Here is a 19,080-nt window from a genome sequence, read left to right as displayed (position 1 = left end):
GTTTAGTGTTTAAAACTGAAGAAATCTAATGACATTTTGTGACACATTTTTATTTGATCATATCTTATTAAATTGGACCTGCTTTGCTGTTGCTGTTAATAGTCAAAACCTGCTGCTACATTTAGAGGCTGTCGGGACGTTTCGGGCCTGTTAAATGGTATAATCCTGGCGGTTTACCGTAGGCTATAAAAAGCACTGTGGTTGTTTTAGTCCGCTGTGTTGGACAGGTTGCATCTTGACGGTGTATGAAGGAGTGGCTATAACAGCCAGTTTCCACTTCTGGACCAGGCCAAAGACCAATCGCAGCCTGTTTTACTATCAATATATCACTAATATTCATTGTCAAAAAGGCGCAAACTAGAAATTGACCAGTGAATGGGGTGTTACTTGAAGTTGTTTTGGATTTATGTCACATATCATAAATGATGCCCTGGCTGGGAAACGGGGGAGTTGTTTAATTGGAGAAATGACTAATAACTGTGTTTTCTAGATTGCGTTCGCATGAATCTGCAGGAGTGAATATCGAGGACGTGGGTGTTACTGTGATTGAAGCGTCACATTGATCTGGTTGTTTTAGAGAGGGAGGGAAAATGTTAACTGTGAATCTTACTGGTGATTCATGTTATGACTGTTATTGTCAGTTAACACCCCCACAGATTAGGAATATTTTTTATCGAGGCCAGGCTGTGACCTAAAACTGCAAATATTTCTTCCTATAGAATGCATTTAGTTGGAGATAATCTGCGTTATGACCAGTTAAAGTTGCACTAATCAGTATTTTGGAATTATCAATGAATCAAATGATTATGTGTAAAGTGAAAGGTGCTGCTCATAGAGAAAAACCCACAGAGAATTATCACCCAAATCTCTCTGGACAGTTTTGGTGTCTTTCAACTCATTTTTTTTAGTTTTATATCCCGCGAAAAAACACATAATGTAATATAGCCCTCAAAAAGAATAGGAGGACTGCAAAACTATAAATGAATAGTTTGACTACAAATCATGTCTCTTTTAGAACAGGTAATCATTCGAAGTATCTAAGTGCTCTATACATTTAAATGTCCTTTTTTCTGGCATTCCAGGCATTCATTTACAAAATGATTAGACTCTTGAAACCTGCAGTTGTGTGAACATGTCTGCATTAATGACATTTCTGTTAAGGTAATACAGTGCAGACTTTCTTTACCATGCAATGAGTATGCAACATTGACTCAAAGTAAAGCAAACTTGATATTCACTGCGATGGATAAAGTCAAGCTAAAGTTTTAACACTTGATTTTTTTTATACCATATGGAAACAAATGATGCCTGGAGGAGCAAAAATACATACAAAAAAATCCAAACCTGTATAATATAAAGCCTTCTCTTGGCTGCTCTTCTGGGAGATAGAGATGTCCTACTATCATGACCTCTAGGAGGCTGATGAGCATGTTATTCAACCCGCCATTAAATAAATACTAGCTTCTCTGGTGAGATTCCAGAAAAGAGTCATGTAATTGAGTGAAAGCTGGAGAAACGCCCGAGCACTCAGTGAATCGTCCCACCCGCACACCAGAGCAGCAGGCAGCTCTGGAGGGTCTTAATCTGCACCGGGCCGAGGCCGGGAATAGCAGCCCTGATCTGCTGGAAATCCTGCCGCGTAATCAGCTTGTCTTCTGCCCTCCTGAGCCCCAACGCTGATACCAAATACATCCGGGCCTGAAACAACGCTGCCAGAGAGCAAGACCACAGATGTGGCGAGGCGGCACGTGACCAAATCCCGGCGAGGGGGCGTTTAAGGCCTCCAAAGTGGACACAAGAACTGAGAGTCATCGCTTTAGGTTTAAAATAGTTGCAGGTTTTATTTGTCACTGAGCTGATCTCAGGTGGTGTCTTGTTGAAGAAGAGACATTCATTCTGGCTTTTTAGCTGCTAAATGTTTCACTATGTTGACCAACTACTTACGGTATTTTGTTTGTCCGCTATTTGGTGCTAAGCAGGTAAATTACAGTAGGTTTTAGAGCTTTTTTTTTTTTTTTTTACGGCTGAAAACAACGCTACTGGAGCAGAGAGAAACCAAAACAATGAGCTAAAAGACGCTATAAAGCTTCGTAGAGCTGAGGGGAACTGAGTCGTCAGGTTATGGCTTTCTGTGGCTTCCTGACCATGTGCGAATCCTTTCACATCTAAACATTTATTAAAAATATTGATTATAGCCACTTTAAACTGCAGCCAACTTCCACGTGTGACATTGTAGTATCTCATAATGAATTATCTGCCTTATCTCAGCCATACCAAGATTAAGTTATCATCACCAGACCAATGATTTGATTTACCCTCTCAGTTTTCAGAAAAGTGTACACGAACCCGTGTATATGCCATCAAGAGCATGCCAAACCTGCAGGGGGCAGTGTAACAAGAAGCTCAAGCCCACATTAGCCAATCAGAATCCCGAAAATAGCAACAGCAGCAACGAATCACTTCCTCTTTCTCTTTTGAACGAAGATGAAACCTACGTTTTCTCAGTTTACATGCAAATGTGCAAACAAAGTTTTCCAAAATCTCCACTCTGGCCGGAGTTTTTAGAAAGAATCGTTTTCAGAGGCGAATTCTCCGTTTGCGTGTAAACGAAGGGCGCAAATGAAGAGAAATGTCTCAATTTTTCAAAATAACCATGTTCGTGTAAATGGTGTATCAGTCATCGTTTTATAGACGCAAATAATTAGTAGTTAGATGTTTCATGTGGTTAGGGTTCACCATTTTCTTCAATTAAAACTACTTTGTACTTGAATTAAAGGAGATCAAGTGGTCATTTTAAAGATATAGTTGCAGGTTTGTTGGTAACTGAACAAATGGTGCACAAAGGTTGTTGTGGAGAGGACACTGAGGTTAGATATTACCGTATACGGTGAATGGAGGAAGCATTGATTTAAGTATATTAATATGTTTTGTAGTTAAAGGTAGTTGCTAACTGAATTAAACGGCGACTGTTTGCAGGGAAGAAAAATGCGTCAAAAAGGACACAAAGTCTCAGATCTCTTTCAGTGTTTTGGTTATGACTTTTTATGAAATGCTAAGATGTCTTTAGTTTTGTTAAAAAAAAAAAAAAGGTGATAGTCCAGTTTCATTTCCTTTTTCTTTTAATATGAAGAACCCTGTCAGGAGTTCAACAGAGGACGGTAACAGGGCTGCCGTTAACCCTTTAATCCTGGTGGGACTAAAAGAGAAGGAGAGGGCGAGATGAAGAAAGCAGCGATGATGAGATTAGAGGCTGAAAAGAGACTCGGAGAATAAAGCTTCTGTTGCTGCTCCATGGTTTGAATAAACCTCTTACACAAGTCTTCGTCTCTCTGTCTAAATGGCAGCGGATAGTTTCTAATTCCATCAATAATGGCTGGATTTATCAAAGTCAAAGTGAGGCTGAAAGTACAAGATTTATAAAAAAAAAAAGCTGCCCTCCAGAGTCAGAGGTCAAAGGTCAGCAGAGCAGCATCCATAGATCATTATTGCTCACGTCAGCAAGAGGGGGCTTTGTGCTCCTGTTTGTCCAGTTAAAGTGATTGGCAAGATTTGTTGTCAAAGGTCAGAACTGTAGACTGTTCAAGCACCATCTCCTTTATTTACACATGGTAAAAACACACTGAGGAACAGGAGGTTCTCTTTTACAAGTGTGATGAGTTTACATTAAAATACATTACATACAACTAGGACTGGGAAAAATATCGATATATGAGACTAGATATCATCTTAGATTTTGGATATTGTAATAATGTGATATGAAGTGTTGTCTTTTACTGGTTTTAAAGGCTGCATTACAGTAAAGTGATGTAATTTTCTGAACTTACAAGACTTACCCGCACATTGCTGGTCCTCATCCAAGACAGGTCCCACATACACACACACACACGACAACAAATAAATAAATAACTTTTTAAATATATATAATAAATAAATATTATTTGCCTTTACCCATTTAGTCTTTTTTAAATGGTCTTTTTTACCCAATTATATGTACATTACTTATGATTATTTATCTAAAATCTCATTGTTTTAATATTTTGTGAAAGCACCAATAATCAACACTACAATATCGCCGCAATATCGACATCGAAGTATTTGGTCAAGAATATAATATTTTATATATCGCCCAGCTCTACATACAACTAAAAAGCAGTAATAAAAGAACATAATCGTAGTAACAAACACTCCGTCAGTGGGGAAGGCGGTATGTACATCCAGCTTCCTGTCTGACTGAACCTTTCAAATCAAGACAAGAACATCACTGCAACAGTCCTGTGTTCAGAAAACATGAAGATTAAACTGACTTTAAATGCATTTCTTCTTACTGCCAGTATGGGAGAATATAAAGCTGCCCAGAAACCTTCAAGACAAAAAAATGACACATTTAAACACACAACAGGATTTTATTGAAAATACGTTCAGATTTCCGGTATTACATTTACATTTAGTCAAATGTTTATGCTCTCCTGAAGATAAATCCTAATTATTTTAAGACTAGAGTTCTACACAGGCCTAAAATACTGTTGAGACCTGAACCTAACTGGTAGCTACGACTTTAAAGGGCCAGTTCAGATGTTTGTTCAGTGTGGTTGTATGAGCTACGTCTCCATAGTCGGCGTGTTAGTTACAGTAGATGATGCTCCGCCTTCCTCCAGTTTGAAGAAGCAGGCTGGACTATCAACACGGAAGATAAGCAATGTCCTGCTGTGGACGGGGGCAGCAGCTAAACATATTTTAGACACCTAAAAACGTCTATATCAGTTTAAGTGGACGCTATATTTAGAGTATTTTCAGCGCTTTACCTTACTGTCAGACAGCCCTTTACGACAGGGAACTGAAGCTGTTATCTCTGCTCTCTTTGAAGCCACCAGACTCTTTTGACAAAAACGGTCATTTTACCTCACAGAACAAAGGAGTTGCTGCTCTATCGCTGCCTCCATCGGTTAGTTAGTTAGTGTTATTGTGTGACTTTGGTGTTTTAAAGGGATAGTTCAGATTCAACAAAGTCACACAATAACACAAACAAATTAACTGATGGAGGCAGCGGTATAGCAGCAACTCCGTATTCTGCACGGTAAAATTACTGTTTTTGTTAAAGCGTAACTCTCGCCAAAATGCAACCTAGGGTCTTTTTGTGAATGTACCCGAGTCAAACTTTCGTTTAAAAGCATATTTAGGACGGAATCGCCACTTTTAAGATTTACCGTATTTTCGTTTTTCGGTCAAATGGCCTTTTGAATGGGAGAGCTAGGGGCACTTTTATGCTAGCCTCAAAATAGCTATTTTTAAAACACTAAGAAGGCTCGACACAACATGAGACTTTGCTCCAAGTATCACCAGAGGCTCTACACCTTAACGAAAGCATTGACAACATTGTTTTTGTACACAGAGTTTACTAAAAAGAAAGGTTTTGAACAACTCACCATAGGGTTGTTGTTTCCGGCCGCTACCACTTCGGCAGTCAAAATGAGTCGATATCCGAATGCGAATGAACAGACTCCATATGAGGCTCCTTTTTCAACTACGAGGTCAATATTGTTTTTCAATAACGACAAAACAAGAAATAATCCGTGCATTTATATGGAACTAAGCTTTAGGAGCTTTCCATCTTTACTCTCCTCCCTGTTATGTTGCATTCGGAAATCGATTGTTTTTGACTGATAAAATGACTGCGGCCGGAAACAACAAGACCTATGGTGAGTTGTTCAAAACCTTTCTTTTTAGTAAACTCTGGGTACATAAACAATGTTGTCAATGCTTTCGTTAAGGTGTAGAGCCTCTGGTGATACTTGGAGCAAAGTCTCATGTTGTGTCGAGCCTTCTTAGTGTTTTAAAAATAGCTATTTTGAGGCTAGCATAAAAGTGCCCCTAGCACTCATTCAAAAGGCCATTTGACCGAAAATACGGTAAATCTTAAAAGTGGCGATTCCGTCCTAAATATGCTTTTAAACAAAAGTTTGACTCGGGTACATTCACAAAAAGACCCTAGGTTGCATTTTGGCGAGAGTTACGCTTTAAAGGAGTCTGGTAAAATGTGTTTAGCTGCTGCTCCCGTCCACAGCAGGACATTGCTTATCTTCCGTGTCAGTACTCCTGCCCGCTTCTCCACCTGGGGGAGGGCCGACCGCCATCTACTGGAGCTAGCAAACTGACTCAAGGGCGTAGGTTCAGTTTCAACATTAATAACATTATAACTGGAGGGCTGGGGGTCCTCCCCAATAAAGTGTTGAGAGTCAAAAACTTTTATGCAACACTTTATTTAAGTAAAGGAAATTATTATTCTCCTTCTCTTGTTCAAAACTTTCTGCATATTCAAAACATCACACGTGTTTCGGGATGCTTTTGTTAGGAATCATGTACATCTCAGCAACAAATCTGTTAGAGAATGAAACCTTGTTAAAGCCAGAAGCTCCAAAGTTTAAATCTACATAAAAGACATGAAATCACAAAAAAATGCACGCTCCTGTGTTCTTTAACCCCCCCAATGTAGCACAAGGTAGACCCGTACCTGTTTTGAGCCCCCTGAACGGTTATTTTACCTCTTTTTGGGGAGGGGGTTGTCTTTCATATATGTTGAGGGAGATAAAATCTACCTCTTCTAAATATTGGAGGGGACGTATCTACTGCATCCCCGCTGAAATCTACGCCTATGCACGGACTATGGAGACGTAGCTTATACAACTACACTGCAAAACATCTAACTATCCCTTTATGTCCGGACCTAACTGAACTAGTTCTTTGCTTTGCTCTGTTTGTCGTATACTCAATGTTTTAGCTCTGGTGACTCGGGACAATCCATAAAAAGCTTTTTACAGTGTGTGAAAAGGAAACATGATAATACAGAAACAGACTTACTCTGCCGCTCACTTAGACAGAAAGATGTTAATCTTTTCAATCTGGGGATCCACCAGTAATAATTAAGACAAAATGTCTGTGACCCAGTTTCAGTGAGGGACAAATGTTTCCACGGGCCTCCTCTGTGGTCTCATTACTGTATGAAATATTGATAGGGCGGCTTGTTTGAATCTGTTCCAGTTGTCTCCTAAATTATTATCGATCAGTTTTGGGATTGAAAGACAATGCCGTTTGTTCAATGTCTTAGAATGACTGCTAATCTGCATTTTATTTTTATTTTTATTTGAATATACAGTATATACGCCCTCTTTCTACTTTTTTTGTGTACGTAAATGAATAATTGACTTACTTTCCATCCTGAAAAGCTGCAACTGATGATAATTTGTGTCACTCAGTCTTTTGTTTCCAATGAATGATTAATGCATTGATCTACAACGAGATGAATAAAACATGTCCTGCACAGTTTCCCAGAGCCCATGGTGATGTTTTCATATTGCTTGTTTTGTTCATCCGTCAGTTCAAAACCCAAATATAATCAGTTTACAATGACATAACACTCAAAAAGCAACGAATCCTAACATTCGATAAACTAGACTTATCAAATGTTGTCAGACCGACATTCATGTTTCCCAGAGGATGAATTCTACTGACTTTGATGATCCTCTGACTTTCCCTTTAGCGCCACCATCAAGTTGGCTTTTGTGGTTTTTAATCAGATATCTCAACAACAGTTAACTGGATTGACATAAGATAAGATTTATTTGTTTATTGTCCCCGAAGGGAAATTTGTTATGGACTCTGTCCGTTCCGCAGCTTTACAAAGACAACACAAAATACAGAAAATAAGCATCTCTCAACACATACTCTCATGCAACACAAAACATGCTTTCATATACATTAGACAGGTACCTATATAGTAAGCATTTTAACTACTCTTTTCATTGGCATTTTTTAATTGAACAACCTGTCGGCTGCATTCTCCTCAATAAGTGTAGCACAGCCCTTGCACAATGAGATATTGCACAACTAACATATTGCACAACCCCAATAGCCTGCGAATTGCACAACTAACATATTGCACAACGACATGACGTGGTTCAACCATTCATGTCCTCCCCTGGATGAACTGTAATAACTTTGTAATAACCTCTGACTTTTCCTATAGCGCCATCATCAGGTCAACATTTTAATGTGTCCAATACTTTGGTTTATGACATGCAACATTAATGACACTCCCATCAGCCTCAGCTGTTCTTTGTGTTTAGTGCCCATTTGTAAGTATTAGCATGCAAAAATGAAATGCAGAATATAGTAAATATTATACCTGCTGAACATCAGCATGTTAATGTTTGTTGTGAGCTTGCTCTTGTTAGCATTTAGCTCAAAGTACCGCTGTACCTAGGTTCAGCCTCACAGAGCTGTAGACTGTTGTTGTTTTTTTGTCTATCAACCAATAGATTTCTATTTCAATAAATAAATGTAGTTACCAGTGGTGGAAGAAGTATTCAGGTCCTTTACTTAAGTAAAAGTACTAATACCACACTGTAAAAATACTCTGTTACAAGTAAAAAAGTCCTGTGTTGAAAATGTTACTTAAGTAAAAGTATGTAAGTATCATCAGGAAAATGTACTTAAAGTATTAAAAGTAAAAGTACTCAATGCAGACAAATCCTCCCATTGGAGAAAGTGTAAAGGATCCAAACAGTTGTGTGTTTAATGGTCTAATCATTTCAGCTGGACTTGTAGGCCGTTATAGTGTTGGCTAGTTTCATTTATAATAAAACATCAGATTTTATAAACTACATGTGTGTTGTGTGCTAAAATAAAGTAAAATAAGAGTAAAAAGTAGAAAGTGGCATGAAAAGAAAAGACTCAAGTGAAGTAGCTCAACATGTGTACTTAAGTACAGTACTTGAGTAAATGTACTTAGTTACATTCCACCACTGATAGTTACTGTATCTTTAAAATGTCCTGATCACAAAGTGTATTTCTTCCATCACATGAGGGTCAGAATAGGCGACATGATCTCCAGATTAAAGTATGGTTTATGGGATTCATGATTCATAAATGGGGCAACCTTAAAGAAAAGGTGTAGATAATGCAGATCAAATTAAATGGACTGATAGATAAATTAAATGGAATTAAAGGATAGTTTCACTGTTTTTCAACCACCCACTGAGCTTTAAGAGACAGTCATTGTTACCCTGGGAACCACCCTCATTAGAACACAACACCAGCCTCGTCTCCGCCGACATTCCTGTGACAGTTTGGATCGGGGCCAATCGTCTTCATCACTGGGGTGCGGGGTCACCCCCTGAGTAGAACAACAATCAGTGTTTCTCTGCTCGTCCTCCTTTAATGGGCGGACTGGTTGGCAGGAGGCCACCGCTGCAAATGGGAACTGAGCAGTGGGTGCACTGGGGACCGTTCTGGGAAAAGAGGGTTTGTTGTGTTGGTGTGAGGAGTTTGTCCAACACTAGAAAAGCCTGGAAAAGACATAGTGTGACGAATTTAGATGCAGTCTCTCACACCTTAAAATGCACATAAATAATCAGATTTGTCCAGATTCAAGTGGCAAAAATCCAAAGTCGATTACAAAAAACATTCAAAATGAATTACAAATGTTACATAAAGACTGGAAGCAGCTCGGGAAACACCTCTAAAAATCATAAATGTAAGTGTTGTATCTTGTTTCTTTAATAAATACACAGAGAATAGAAACTACAATTTATGGTTTGTAATATAATATAATATACATTATTCTGAAACGGGACTGTCGGCATAATGGGGATTTTACTTTTGGTTCGTAAATTTGCTGATGTCTGATATTGATTAATAAAGTCCCAAAATCAATCTTTTAATATGCCGTTTTACCATAAATGTGGTCCATTAGAAATATTAAAGAGTTTCTTCTTGCTTGTACAATTAACAGCATGGGTTCTCTGAGAATCTCTTTTATATCTAGGAAAAATTGGTATTATAACAGACATTTCCATAACTGATTTGATATTAACTCGAAAAATCTAATGGGGGGCGCCCATATAGCTCAGTTGGTAGAGCGTGCGCCCATATATAGAGGTTTACTCCTTGACGCAGCGGGCCCGGGTTTGACTCCAACCTGCGGCCCTTTACTGCATGTCATTCCCCCTCTCTCTCCCCTTTCATGTCTTCAGCTGTCCTGGTAAAAATGTGAATCAATTTTGGAAATCAGTGGGGATACCCAGCCCTAATGGACTCTCAGAACAACATTTCTTATAAGTTTAATGTGGACCATAATCAGCAGATATTGAAATCATGAAATGTACTGTAAATCTGCAGACAGGAAGACAGGAAGTGTCCACGCCTGCAGATGAGTACATTCTCAGTGTGTGTCAGCGGACTGTAAGTCTTTGTGTGTTATCAGCGGTGGTTTCTCAGAGGTCAGAGTCAAGGCTTTTGTTCTGCCTCGCTCTGACGTCAGCCACCCGTCAGCTGAGTCTTTGTTACACTTTCTGCAGCTCTGAAAATGGATCCTGTGTACTGCACACACCACAGCAACAAAAAAAAAAGCATTTAAAGAGGGCAGGAGATTAAATATTCCTGATACATTTTTAGCAACATGTTTGTAAACTGGAAGATGAATACCCTCTTCTTCTCTGCTGAATTCACACGCGTCTGTTCCACTGTAGACATTTCACGTTACACAATGTGTAGCCCACGTCCCAAGTTATGTTTATTTCTCCAGTTTTTTTTATGTTTTGGGGAGAAGTATCTGAAGCTAAATTATGTATTTTAATGCAGTGTTTTCCCTAGCTTTGTGGAAGACTTAACCATTCCGCGTCACCTGCTTAACCGAAATTGAAGTGACGCCTGATTTTAACCCAAATTACGGTCAGCATTTAAAGCGACACACCACTCGGCCGTTTACGAAAAAACAAACGATCTTGCATAAATTAAACAATTATTTTCATACGACTAGTGCAGTGCCCGTTTGGAGTCTGTCTGTTCCAAGCAGGCCGATTGCTTGGTTCCCAGTATTTTCTTTTATTCCAAGAGCCTGGGCGTTCATCTAACGTGTTTGTGTACGATTAATTTCATCATGTGCATAGGGTGGACAGCAATCACTTTTTGGCGGATCATCAGGTTTTGGTACGACACCGGTAGACGGTGTACTGCAATCAATGAAGGGCTCATGTAATGTATGTAGCAACTCCCTGCCCCTGCTGCTGTACTGCGCATGCGGTAGACACACACACACACACACACACACACACGCACGCACAGAGATTCCTCGATTTATAGTTAGATGATAGGCCTACTAATTGGGATTCATGTAGATAAATATGAGTGGACAGGCAGGTGATCGTGAGCAACCATTCTCAATGTGACAACCATTTTATTTCACTTTTAGCCTGTATTCCTCTTTTTATTTCAATTCCAACTTTGGCAATGAAGTCATATTATTCACTCCGTTGTCCAAGTTCATATAGCCTGCATGAAACAACATGTTAAAAAACGGATGGAGCAAAGTATCTAAGATGCTTTTAGTAGTCCATCTTCTCTTTCATGTCTCCTTGACCAAGGAAAAGTGGTTAGGAAAAATAATATTTGGATTATTCGACGGCAGCCTAGCTTTGCCGATAAGTGAACCAACACATTCTCACGAACGTGTTCGTATGATATCGTACGAAAATGTAAGCACAACAATTTGAATGATATTCACGCGACGACTGGTCACATGACAGTTAAGTTTAGCGGTCTTTACAGTTAAATTGAAGATTAAAGTGAGGCGACGGTCCTTTCAGAGGCCATTGCAGAGTTAAGCCAACAGAAAGTGAGCGTCATGCGGCGACCACATTTAAGTGTATAGGCACCGAAACGACTAGTTAAGATTAGGAAAATAGATCATGGTTTGGGGTAAAACCTGCTTGAAAGCATCCACCCCGACTTCCAACCTTTGCAGAGCACTTCACGCTCTTATACGACAGCAGTCAAATGTGGTGCATACAGTAATAAATACGTACAATACCATTTACAGTGCATTACATTTCGTAGTGATATGTAGGAATTCATGAGTTCATGAGAGGATCCTGAGTGAACACACTGCACATGTAGGCTAAATGTAGGAGCTGAAGGAAAGTTACTGCAGCGGTCAGTATCTTATCTGAACAAAATGTAAATGTGAAGCCTGTTCTTTGCCTACAGACAGAGTACATATAAGAGCAGATATGCTGCATGAACACAGGCTGTTATCTGTAACTCCTGCAGAGGTGACTGTGTGAGTCAAAGCCCGCAAAGGTGACTGTAAAATGACATCATGGTCGAAGGAAACAACATCAAGGTGCTTGTTAGACGACTTTTTTTCGTGCTTAGAAGGAATCGGCGTGTGTAGGCATTTACATCACTTCTTATTGCTGGTTCAACATAAAAATGTAAGTTCTCGTGCTGCCTTAAAAACAGTCCCAGCCGAACACCGGCATCCCAATGAGTTCTACTGAATTCCTGTGTGACAATTTACAGTGTAGGTGTGGTTTGTCCCAGTTGGTCACACTTTGTTGAAAGAACTTTATTATTTTGAGTTTTTGTGTCTCTTAATGCTAGAGGACTTTCTGAGCCTTTAATCAGCACAAAGTATGTATTTAAAGGTGGTGAAAATGATAATAAACTTTACATGTGCAGCACTTTTCATAACAACGTTACAAAGTGTCTAAATCAAGAAGTTAAGAAAGGGTAGCACATCTCAAGGTCCCACGTTAAGGAGGACAAAGTACTGTCATTACACTTATTTATTAAGGTGTGCGTTGATTTATTGTGATGGGAGCCTAATTAAATAAGTGAGATGACAGTATTTTGTCGTTCTTAATGTAGGACCTGGAGATGTGCTACCTTTTCTTCACTTTTTTGGAACATGCCTATTGGATTTGGGGTTTAGCACCCCATCGACAATCTCCATTGTTGAAGCGTGCAACCTCCTTTTTCAACTTCAAAATAAAGTTTAGTGTTGTTGTCATTACTTAGTATTCCTCATGTGGACGACAGAAACTACGCGCTATAGCTTTAAACAAACAATATTACCACTGTGTTCCAACTTATTATGCAATTTATATTTTGCATTGATTTTCCTAAATAGTCGATGCAAATGACAGTCAGTATAATTTTCAAGTCACCAAACGTTAGGGTATGACATTTTTTTTTTTTAAATAAAGAACTGAAAATGCACTGTTCCAAATTATTATGCATAACAGAGTTTCAAAACATTTTATAGGTTGTAAAGAACTGAAAATGGTAATTTTCTGAATTTGCAGCATTAGGAGGTCATATCGATTTACTGAAATCAAAAGCTATTTCAATCAAACACATCTTAACAGGGCAAGTTCCATGTTAACATAGGACCCCTTCTTTGATATCACCTTCACAATTCTTGCATCCATTGAACTTGTGAGTTTATGGAGAGTTTCTGCTTGAATGTCTTTGCAGGATGTCAGCATAGCCATAGAGCTGCTGTTTTGATGCTGCCTCCCATCCTCATAGATCTTTTGCTTGAAGATGCTCCAAAGGTTTTCAATAGGGTTGAGGTCAGGGGAGGATGGGGGCAACACCATGAGTTTCTCTCCTTTTATGCCCATAGCATAACTGACAGAGATGTATTCTTTGCAGCATGAGATGGTGCATTGTCATGCATGAAGATGATTTTTCTATGGAAGGCACGGTTCTTCTTTTTGTACCATGGAAGAAAGTGGTCAGTCAGAAACTCTACATACTTTGCCGAGGTCATTTTCACACCTTCAGGGACCCTAAAGCGGCCTACCAGCTCTCTCCCCATGATTCCGGCCCAAAACATGACTCCGCCACCTCCTTGCTGAAGTTGCAGCCTTATTGGGACATGGTGGCCGTCCACCAACCATCCACTACTCCATGCATCTGGACCATCCAGGGTTGCACGGCACTCATCAGTAAACAAGACTGTTTGAAAATTAGTCTTCATGTATTTCTGGGCCCACTGCAACCATCCTCCCCTGACCTCAACCCTATTGAGAACCTTTGGAGCATCCTCAAAAAAAAGGTGATATCAAAGAAGGGGTCCTATGTTAACATGTAACTTGCCCTGTTAAGATGTGTTTGATTGAAATAACTTTTTATTTCAGTAAATATGACCACACAATGCTGCAAATTCAGCAAATGACCATTTTCAGTTCTTTACAACCTATAAAATGTTTTGAAACTCTGTTGTGCATAATCATTTGGAACAGTGCATTTTGAGTTTTTTTATTTTTGAAAAAAATACAGTTTTCATTGGGTGGTTTGTTCAATGAAATTCAACTTATACCCTAACGGTTGGTGACTTGAAAATTATATAATTATAATGTCAATTGCATCGACTATTTAGGAAAATCTGTGTAAAATATAACTTGCATAATAAGTTGGAACACGGTAAGAAATGTTTTTTAAATGAACCACAATAAAGTAAGATAACACAAGTGTGAATTAAAACAAAACCTAAAAGACTTGAACTTAAAAATAAAAACTCATACTGGTTGAATCATCTTATCTTTGGTCACACTTTTACATCATATTCATTTTAACCAACCTGTCAGTTTATCAACAGAATATAAAAACCTGTTACTGTTACCTGTAAAACCTGTACTGGTGATATCATATGTTTAAAAGGCTTGTTATTGAGGAAGTTAAAAGTCATAAAAAGACAATATGAGACAAGGAGCGCCGGGTGCCCTGCATGTTGGCTCAGAGTTGGCCTAATCGCTGCCTGCATGACTTTACATACCGACAGTCACAGCTCAACCTTGTGATAACGAAACAGGACGCTGACACAGTTCTTTAAAAGGCACCGGACTCGTGTAGTGCTCATAACTGAAACTATCTGAAAACATTACTACTCACACTCAGAAAGCACTCAAAGACAAGCTGACCTTGAAAACTGAATACAAATGATCTAAAATATAAATAACAGAATGCCTCAGGCTTCCATTATAAGTGGTTATGTTGCTTGAGTTTACCTTAAAAAAAACGATTTTTCTCTATTCATTATTGTGTCCAAATGTAGCACCTGAAGTAGATCAGCATATTTGATGAAGTTGATGTACTGCTTGCATGATTCTTTCACTTTTTTGGATTGTACCCACATGGTTGAATGCACTTATTTAATCGCTTTGGATAAAAGCATCAGTTCAATAAATTGAATGTAAAACATCTGCATTAGCTGATTGTTTTGGACACTCTGGGGCATCACAACAAGCTGTAAACATGTCAAATATTACCAGCTTATGAAGTTAATATGACCATCGTGTCAGCAAACAGTTGTTTACACATCCAGTAGTTACAGAGCGACGTGATGATTCATTTACAGCCGTGCTTGTGTCCACATGATGAATGTAAGTCCAATATCCACAGGCCGTCACTACGATGAACACTTAACACCTTAGTGTCAGGAACAAACCCTGTGCAATAACCCTGTAACACCAAGCATCCACATTTCAAGTAAATTATAGGTTTTTATAGTGTTAAACATAATTTAAACTAGCCTGGCTTCGCCCTCCTACGTACTTACGCTCAATTTTCATTTCCCTTCAGTACTACGTCTGGGAGCTCAACAGTCCCGCCCCTCCTCCGAGAGACCTTGGGTTCCGGAAGTAAATTTCCCATTCATTTCTCCCATTTACGTCTGGAAAAATCCGTACATAAAGAGTTTTAGACCATGCCTTTGGCTAACCAGCTACGACGTGACTCATAAGCATACAACATATCATTTTGACTGAAAAAACGAACAGAAAATCCAAAAAAAGTCAAAGGTACAAGACTGTGTACATAGTTTCATTATCGAGCGAAGGAACTACTCATCCCATAAACCACCGCGCACCACTGAATAAAGGTAGCTACATTAGTTTAGCTAACAGCTAATTTGGCTAACCGCTAGCTGAGACGTCATGTAATAACTTTAAAAGACCCTCAAAATGAAACCTGAAAATAACCGTTAAACTATAGAACAGTAACGTGAGCTGTAGCCTGCTTTACCCAGTGTTTAGTTTGAGTTAAAGTTATTTTAGCCTTAATCAAGCTGTCAGCTAGCGGTTAGCCAAATTAGCTGTTAGCTAAACTAACGTTAGCTTCCCGGTAGAGGCTAACGGCAGAAGCACGGAACCGATCGTGTTTCATACAGTGTCGTCAATCCTCGTAAAACAGGATTATCATTTTGGGCATGCGCATGACGGATCATGCAGGCAGCCCCCGGCAGCTCCCCCTCCTCACCAGCATGAGTTCCACCAATCAGAGGCATCACTATGGGATTGTGGGATTGTTCAGGATTGTGGGTAATGGAGTACTTATCCAAGACATTGCAAATAAAAGACATTTATCTCAAAACAATGTTGGTGTCCCATGAACTTTTGGCATCTATATGAGCATATACAATCGCTTAGTCATGTCGTAGCTGGTTTTAAGTCTACCATCGACGGTTACGATTTTATGGCTTATACTCCAATTTGTCAATGGACAAATTGCATTGTATTTTTACTTCCGGAACCCGCTGTGGGCGGGACTGTTGAGCTCTAGGCTATAGTCTTGGGTTTTCTCCAGCCAAATTTTTGGAGGTCCAATCAGCGAACAGAGGGAGTGGCTGAGAACGATGACGTTGAGGCCGTGCGCTAGTTTGAGTTGTAGTTCCGTAATGGTGGCGGAGAAAGATGCGAGCGAAGCCATTCGGTCCATTGTAGCAATGCTGCCGAATATCCAGAAGTTAAAGCTAGAGCAAGAGCAATCTTTGCTGAGTTGTGTTGGTGGCCATGATGTTGTGGCCCTCCTCCCCACGAGGTTTGGGAAAAGTTTGATTTTCCAGCCCGCTCCGTTAGTGGTGAAGGAGTTGGCTAAGGCTAACGCTAGCGATGCTAATACTAAATATAAGCCTTCTCATTCTCCCCTCTTGTTGCACATGCGCATGACGTATGTCACGACCAAACGTTAGCGATTGGTTATGGCAGATCCAGAGTGGCTCTGGGTAGATCCAATAGTTCAACAGAGTACCCGCCTTCAAGGAAGTTAACACTTGTCAATGGAGAGTGGCCAGACTCTCTGTATAAATGAAATGTACGAGAGTCTAGCAGGACCAGGCTAGGCTACATTTAAACATGTAAACTACAACAACATTAGTCTTAATTGTCACATACACACAGTACAATGTAGTGAAATTTTATTCCTGCAATTTAATCCATCCTAAGTATATTAGGAGCAGTAGACAGCTATATATATATATAAATATATATATATACATATATACAGCGTCCGGGGAGCAAGTGTCTTGCTTAGGGACTCTTTGACTTGTTTTAGCTGTATGTATATTTCTTCATATGTACATTAAGAGCAACACCAAACCACAGTTAAAGTCATTGTGTGTATCTGCATACTTGGTCATTAAAGGGTAATTATCGTTTTTTTTCAATCTTTGAAATTGGTCCAGTATTAAGCGTGAACGCTGTAACCGGCAGCCACAGACCGGCCAATGGGGCAAATATTCAGCGTCAGTTTAGTCCACTTAAAAGTGCTTTATTTTGCCACTGAAAGGCTCAGATTATTATTCTAAGTGTCTGTCAACATTATGGAAAGGATCCCTACAGATATAGACCTTTAAAACATCTTTGAGACCTTTCTGTTTAACCAGAAACAGCGCTAATCCCACCAGACTCCATTTAAAAAAACAATACTTTTAGCGTGAAAAGAGCCAACATATTTTCACATGTAAATCAGTAAACTATGTGTTTATTTCAACAAAAACTAGAGTTGTGATTGTTGGAAAAGTGGAAAGACGACCCAAAATGGCTGTTCATGTTTTTATTTTGTTTCTGTTGACTTTGAATGAAGTATATTTTACGATGCTAAAATTACTGTTTATTTACATGGAGTCTGGTGGCTTTAGCGAACGCAATTTCGTGGATGTTTTTATGTTTTAAAAAAGGATCGTACTCGTTAACAGAAAGGTCGACCTCCTTAGAAATCCTTTCCATAATGTTGTCAGACACTTAGAATATTAATCTGAGCCCGTCAGTGGCCAAACGAGCACTTTTGTGAAGGTAAATACAAGCTGGACAATTGCCCTTACATTGTAGCTTGTTTAATACTGGACCAATTTCAAAGACTGTTGTTCCCATCAGTCACTTAGACACAAAAACATAGGAAAATAGGTTGAACAAGTCCAGGTTGAAAAAAAACAGTAGTACCCTTTAAAGCTGATTGTGATTCTGATATTTTCTCTCTTTTAGCAATTTTTTTGGTCTCCACCAACTCCTAGAAGAAATATCTGCTCTATCTGCTATAATGCATGATTCCTAACTTGGAAAGAATCCCTAAGTTGGGGCGCTTCTGTATTAGTTACATTTCTATCCTAAGATAAGATAAAGATTTTTTCCTAAATGCACTTAGGAAACATGTCTCTGTAATACCAAAAATCCTGACTGTCATCCTAAACTGAGATAGGATTTGAGACTGGGGGAGTTTCTGTAATGAGGCCCCTGATCTATATTTTCCTCTGAGTACGTGCAGCCTGTATGTAGGCTGTGAGTCACTGTGTCATGGGATGCAGCATCCAGAGCATTGTGCTTTTCTCAGAAAATGGGAAGCATGGGGACGAGTCTGCTCTGTCGGACGAAGTGCATGCAGCTGACATCTGGCTAACAATAAAAACTAAAGAAGAAGAATTTCATCGCCATCAGCTGGAAAAAATGACACCTACGCTCACAGAATGACTGACAGACCGTACAGATAACAGTGGTGCATTTTGAAATATTAAAGGCAGCATAAAACATTATGTGTCACTTTTACAGAGCTCCATGCTATTACCTCTTTATTTATTAACAACATCAATATCTCTGAAATGTCTGCCTTTCATAAGCAAGGAAAAGCAAAGGAATCATTTGACAGTTTTGTTTTTACACTTTTTGTAGGATTTCTGAGAATGTCGAACTGTTCCCTTAAGTTCAGCAGGACCATAATGCATTGCTTTGAACTGCCTGGTCTGAAGAGGTTTAATAAGGCCGTATTTTGTTGAATATTACCAATCTACTTCAAATGAAATCCGGTGAGGTTATAAAGACTTTGATCGTTGAACTAGTATGGCTAAAAATGTGTGTGCTAAAAATAATTTGATAAGACAGGATAATACACAAATAACAATAATAAATCCTGGTACAGGTGTGTATAAGTCCACAGGGTTGCAGCCTTTGTATCTTTACGTCTGATTTG

At 39.2% G+C, this 19,080-nt stretch overlaps 1 protein-coding gene across 1 annotated transcript in view; it reads left to right on the top strand.

The window, feature by feature from the left end:
• trmt61a (tRNA methyltransferase 61A) overlaps nucleotides 1–19,080 on the top strand; it is a 46,908-nt gene that overhangs the window by 19,021 nt on the left and 8,807 nt on the right. The window lies entirely within an intron of this gene.

Source organism: Sander vitreus, chromosome 20 (assembly GCF_031162955.1).
Source record: "Sander vitreus isolate 19-12246 chromosome 20, sanVit1, whole genome shotgun sequence".
NCBI lineage: Eukaryota > Metazoa > Chordata > Actinopteri > Perciformes > Percidae > Sander > Sander vitreus.
Note: the sequence above shows the minus strand (reverse complement) of the source record. Positions and strands in the feature narration are given on the sequence as shown.